Source organism: Manis javanica, chromosome 16 (genome assembly GCF_040802235.1).
Source record: "Manis javanica isolate MJ-LG chromosome 16, MJ_LKY, whole genome shotgun sequence".
Lineage (NCBI taxonomy): Eukaryota > Metazoa > Chordata > Mammalia > Pholidota > Manidae > Manis > Manis javanica.
Genome location: NC_133171.1, coordinates 40650056 through 40656771, shown reverse-complemented (window position 1 = coordinate 40656771; position 6716 = coordinate 40650056). Strand labels below are relative to the sequence as shown.

The window sequence follows — 6716 nt, the reverse complement described above, 5'->3', positions numbered from 1 at the left end:
CATTATTCTGGATAGTGAGGCATGTTATCCTCTTCCTTCCCTTGCCTCCTCCTGAAATTAGATAGAACCATTCTTTTGAATTAATTTAGGAAAAATACACTTTTAGCACCATCATATTTTTCCTTGAGTTTGAGTCTAATAACAAAAGGAAGTGATAGATTTCTGATTCATTATCTACATACTTTTTATTTGTTCATCAAAGTAGGAGAGAAAATTACATAATTTGGCACAGGAACTTAATGTGTTCATCTGTAAAATGAGAAGGTAAGAATAGAAGATGTCTAAGAATCCTTTCAACTCTCTAAGCATTTATGAAATATTTTGAAACATTTAAAAAATGTTGTTGAAATCGATCACTGATACCACATAAAATGAAATGCGGTATTTTTTTCCATGGCTGTAGGGTGATCTCCAACCAGTAGGGCACACCAAAGCTTCCCAGTCAGTGTGTTGTTGGGTGGGTCACTTCTGTGCAGAGATTTTCACCCAATTAGCTCTTCAGAGTTCACAAGTGATTTTGATATGTAGTCAGTGATATGTGGCCATAAATCTCCTTTTCCATTTACTCCACAGGCCATTTTATGTGAGCCCAGAATATTCTGGTGGTGATGATTAGTATTAAACATCCAAACGTATCTTTGGCTCTCTGAGCACCACAATGGCAGTTGGTAAGAACAGTGCCTTACTAAAGGTGGCAAAAAGGGAGCCAAGAAGAAAATGGTTGATCCATTTTCTAAGAAAGATTGGTATGATGTGAAAGCACCAGCCATGTTCAATGTAAGAAATATTGGAAAAACGCTAGTCACAAGAACTCAGGGAACCAAAATTGCATCTGATGGCCTGAAGGGTCATGTTTTTGAAGTGAGTTGCTGATCTGCAGAACGATGAAGTTGCACTTAGAAAATTCAAGCTAATTACTGTGGATATTCAGGGCAAAAACTGCTTGACTTATTTCCATGGCATGGATCTTACCCATGACAAAATGTGCTCCATGATCCAAAAATGGCAGATCAAGATTGAAGCTCATGCTGATGTCAAGACCACCAATGGTTACTTGCTTCATCTATTCTGTGTTGGTTATACTAAAAATGCAATAATAACATTCAGAAGACCTCTTAGACTCAGCGTCAACAGGTATGCCAAATCCGGAAGATGATGGACATCATGACCTAAGAAGTGCAGACAAATGACTTGAAAGAAGTGATCAATAAATTGATTCCACACAGCATTGGAAAAGACATAGAAAAGGCTTGCCAGTCTATTTATCTGCTCCATGATGTCATTGTTAGAAAAGTTAAAATGGTGAAGAAACCCAAGTTAGAATTGGGAAAACCCATGGAGCTTCATGGTTATAGTTCTGAAAAAGGTACTGAGGGTGAGACAGGTGCTAAAGTTGAACAATCTGATGGATATGAGCCATCAGTCCAAGAATCTGTTTAAAAATAGAAACTTTTAATGGTGCCAAGTAAAAAAATCTTACTTACAATGTTTAAAAAAAATAATTCAAGTGGAAAATATCCTCTACCTGCTGAGTTTTATAGAGTTATATTTATTTTTATTATTGCTGTATCTGGACTGTTTCCACCATCTTATGATATATTGTGTCATATGTTGTATATTTTAAAGTTTTGTTAATTTAGAATTTTTTTATTGATTTTTCTTTTTTCTTTTTCTTTGCATTTTAATTGTTTTGGCTTCTATTTCTTTTATTTTTAATGTTTGAACTTCAACTTTTACTAAGCAAAGACAATGTCAATACATCTTAACTCATCTTAATATTCAACATAGACATTATTGATAACCATTATTTTATAGAGACAATGTTAGATTAGGTTTACCAAATATTTATTAACCTCTTTACTCTCTTTTACCATTCTCTTTACCATTACCTATTACAGTCCAAATCCTGATTTAGGGAAATTTTCCTTTTTATTAAAAGTATTTCCTTCAGAATTTTCTTGTATGAAGGTCAGTCAATGGTAAGCTCTCGCAGTTTGTACTTACTAAAAATATCTTCATTTTTACTTATCTTAAGATGTAGCTAGCTAAATACACATGTCACCATTTATACTCTTTTGTTTTTATATTGTGATTATACATAAAATATAATACTGTGCCATTTTACCATTCATGTCTCTGTACATCTATTTAAAATATTCCATCTTATTTGTTTTATTCTGAATTTTGAAAGCTTCTTCAGCTCTATAGTCTAGTATACTTAAGAAACATACAATTTCTGTTGTTTTACAATTGTTGTAGCCAGGTAGTAGTTATGATGTATTATTCATTGTCTGACAACTTGTGGTATGGTCAAAAAAACAGCAGTAGAAAAACAGAATAAATGTCACTAGAGTGGAAGAGAACCCTGGTGACAATGGTAGGGCAGCCTTTTAAGAAATACCAGATTAAAATTCTCAAGATGATACTCTAGAGATGACAGTGGAACATCTGGATCATTGAGAACAAAAGAATAAAAGCCAATGGCTCTAAGTAGAGAAGTGATTCAAAAGCCCCACATTCTAAACAGGAATAGTTCTGGGAATGTTGAAATCAATTTACTTCATCTGCATTTTCCTTTTTATATAAGACTAATAGTGTTGGTTGATAAAAACCTATGTCTAAATATATCTTAAAAAATTTTTTTTTCAAGAACAGAAATCCTGCTATTTGCAACATGGATTTATCTAGAAGGTATTATGCTCAGTGAAATAAGCCAGGCAGAGAAAAACCATATGATTTCACTTATTTGTGGAATATAAAAACAAAGCAAAACAGAATGAACAAAACACAGGTAGACTCATAGATGCTGAAAAGTGACTCGTGGTTACCATGGGGGAGGGTTTGCGGTGTGTGGGTGGGGGTGGATAAAGAGGCACAAAAATTCTCATGCATAATATAAGTTAGTCACAGAGATAGTAGTACATACAGCATGGAGAATATAGCCAGTGATGCTATAACATCTTCCTATGTTGATAGATAGTAACTGTACTAGTGGCAGGTGAGGATTTAATAATATGGATAGTAACTGTTGAACCACTATGTTGTATATCTAAAACCAGCATAAGACTGTATATCAATGATAATTCAATAAAAAATAAATTTAAAAAATACTCTTTTCAATGAGTATAAAAGTTTACTCTTTATAGTACATAATATAATGGTTCATTTACAATAGAAAGTATTTTAGATTTGAGGTAGTATGGTATCTGATAGGTATTGATACCAGTAGGTATCTGATCAGTCTGATAGGATGGCTTGTATCCCTCCAGACCAGATAGATACCTTTTCATTAGAAAGTGTTATATGCATCTCAATAGTTTAATTTTCTGACATTCATGTTAATGTACTGCCTCCTTAAATAATGTTAAATACGTTGATTCTATCATGGTTGAGTTACATTTTCTGTGGGTTTGAAAGACAGGGTTTGTCTTCCCATTATGTGCTGATTCAATTGGTAATATTCTCAGAATATGATCACAGTATATAATTTTACTGATCATAGCTGCAAGCTAAAGTCTATTTACATGAAAGTTGAAAGTGCACTGTGTTAGACAGGGAGATAGAAAGACAGAATTGTACTGATGAAGTGAGATATTGATTCCAGATATAGACCCAGATACTAATTTCCCTAAGAAAAGGAAGAAGTGACAAAGTTAAATCATTGAAAATTTTAGCAATAACAGAATCATGGATTTTTTTTATTTTGTCTCTCCTTTTCAGCAAAAGTTGTTCCCAAATATGGGACAAGTGTCGGTCCCCTCCCTGCCTCTGTCCCGCAGATAAGGGAGGAGATGCGATGAGACATCGAAGATCTCAAAGGGCCAGCTGGGGGACTCGAGGCATTAACAGTGCAAGAGTAATGCCGAGAAGGCACTTCTCGTATTTATTGAGCAAATGAACTTAAAATGAACTTAAACATCATTATCTGGGCTTGACTCTAGCCCAAGGATGCGATGCTTCTCAAGGATACTGAAACCATGTGAGGGTGGCCCTGAGCCATGAGAACTGCTTTGATTCTCATCATTCTATTTTTGATCACACATCAAGAGTTGTGGGAAAAACAATCAAGCCATGTGTATATATACATTTGATTTCTATATTAGTTGAATTATGTATTAATCCCATTAATCCCACATTTCCCTAATATAATAAGTAGACAGTTCCTAACAGAAAGCTTTTTAACATAGCTTAGTTCTCCACATTCTGCAGTATAAAATAAAAGTCTATGTTTTGAACTTACATAAGGGAGAGTAAAGATAGAAAATAAATGTAGTTCAATTAGAAGGTAGGTGCAGGTGAGCAGATCTATGCCTATAGACTGAGTTTTGATCTGAGCTGGGCAAGGGCAACAAAATATCCACGGGTGCAAAAGATTTCTCTCAAAACTGGGGTGGGGGGGTGAGGTTCTAAGCCTCAACTCTGTTGGCCCCCAATCTCTCACCCGATGGTCCCCCTGGGACTGTGCCTGTCTTAGGTTATTCCTCTCTTGAGGAATCTTACCCGTCTCTGGCTAACCAGCCATCTTCTGGAGCCATACAGGGAGATGTAATGTTGGTAAGTGAAAGACAAGTAATATCCTTTGAAAAGGTTAGTTTTCCACTACTTTACAGATTTATGCCCCATGGCCTATGTCCAGCACTTGTCTTGAGATATCTTTTTCACTTGAAAGAAATATGATGCACAGTGATTTTTAAGTATAAAGCATGAACTCTAGTAAAGAGCTGTATTTTGAAAGGAAGAAAAAAAGCTATAGAAGTAGCAGATGGAAGAGAATATGAAAAGATTGATTATTTCTTTGACATAATTTCTTGTAGAGTAACATAAGCATGTATAGGTTTTTTTTAATTTAAAAAATTTTTTTTATTAAGGTATGATTGATATACACTCTTATGAAGGTTTCACATGAAAAAACAATGTGGTTACTACATTTACCCATATTATCAAGTCCCACCCATACCCCAATGCAGTCACTGACCATCAGTGCAGCAAGATGCCACAGATTCACTATGTGCCTTCTCTGTGCTACACTGTTCTCCCTGTGATCCACCACACCATGTGTACTAAACATAATACCCCTCAGTCCCCTTCTCCCTCCCTTCCCACTGGCCCTCCCACACCCCTCCCCTTTGTTAACCACTAGTTTATTCTTGGAGTCTCTGAGTCTGCTGCTATTTTCTTCCTTCAGTTCTGCTTCGTTGTTATACTCCACAAATGAGGGAAATCATTGGCATTTGCCTTTCTCCACCTGGCTTATTTCACTGGGCATAATGTCCTCCAGCTCCATCCATGTTGTTGCAAATGGTAGGATTTGTTTCTTTCTTATAACTGAATAATATTCCATTGTGCATATGTACCACATCTTCTTTATCCATTCATCTATTGATGGACATTTAGGTTGCTTCCATATCTTGGCTACTGTAAATAGTGCTGCGATAAACATAGAAGTGCATATGTCTTTTTGAATCTGAGAAGTTATATTCTTTCAGTAAATTCCAAGGAGTGGGATTCCCAGGTCAAATGGTATTTCTATATTTAGTTTTTTGAGGAACCTCCATATTGCTTTCCACAATGGTTGAACTAACTTACATTCCCACCAGCAGTGTAGGAAGGTTCCCCTTTCTCCGCATCCTCACCAGCATTTGTTGTTCTTAGTCTTTTCGATGCTGGCCATCCTTACTGGTGTGAGAGGATATCTCATTGTGGTTTTAATTTGCATTTGCCTGATGATTAGTGATGTGGAGCACCTTTTCATGTGCCTGTTGGCCATCCGAATTTCTTCTTTGGAGAACTGTCTGTTCAGATGCTTTGCTCATTTGTTAATTGAGTTATTTGCTTTTTGGGTGTTGAGATGTGTAAGTTCTTTATATATTTTGGATGTTAACCCCTTGTCGGATGTGTCATTTACAAACATATTCTCCCATACTATAGGATACCTTTTTGTTCTGTTGATGGTGTCCTTTGCCATACAGAAACTTTTTAGTTTGATGTAGTCCCATGAGTTCATTTTTGCTTTTGTTTCCTTGCTTGAGGAAATGCGTTTAGGAAGAAGTTGCTCATGCTTATATTCAGGACATGTTTGCCTATGTTGTCTTCTAAGAGTTTTATGGTTTCATGACTTACATTCAAGTCTTTACTCCATTTCAAATTTACTTTTGTGTATGGGGTTAAACAATAATCCAGTTTCATTCTCTTGCATGTAGCTGTCCAGTTTTGCCAAAATCAGCTGTTGAAGAGGCTGTCATTTCCCCATTGTATATCCATGGCTCCTTTATCATATATTAATTGACCATATATGGCTGGATTTATATCAGGGCTCTCTAGTCTGTTCCATTGGTCTATGGGTCTGTTCTTGTACCAGTACCAAATTGTCTTGATTACTGTGGCTTTGTAGTAGAGCTTGAAGTTGGGGAGCATAATGTCACCAGCTTTATTCTTCCTTCTCAGAATTGCGTTGGCTATTCTCATGTATAGGTTTTAACAGACTACTAATTATATTACATATACACATTAGCAGAATAGGAATACAGATACTTAGTAAAAGCAGACCTACAATTACTGGCCATATCCAGTGAAACCAAGAAAACCAGTCAGATAACCCTGGCATTAGTGAAAAATTATTGACAATATAATGGATATCATCTAATTGATTTTGAATAGTTTGAGAAAAATCAGACAAATTGAAACAACACATTCCTGGAAACTGTTCACATCCTACA

The 6716-nt window shown here is 35.7% G+C and overlaps 1 pseudogene; it reads left to right on the top strand.

Moving 5' to 3' along the window:
- The first annotated feature begins 658 nt into the window (after positions 1-658).
- LOC108393419 (small ribosomal subunit protein eS1-like) lies at positions 659-1119 on the top strand (annotated as a pseudogene).
- Positions 1120-6716: the final 5597 nt, after the last annotated feature.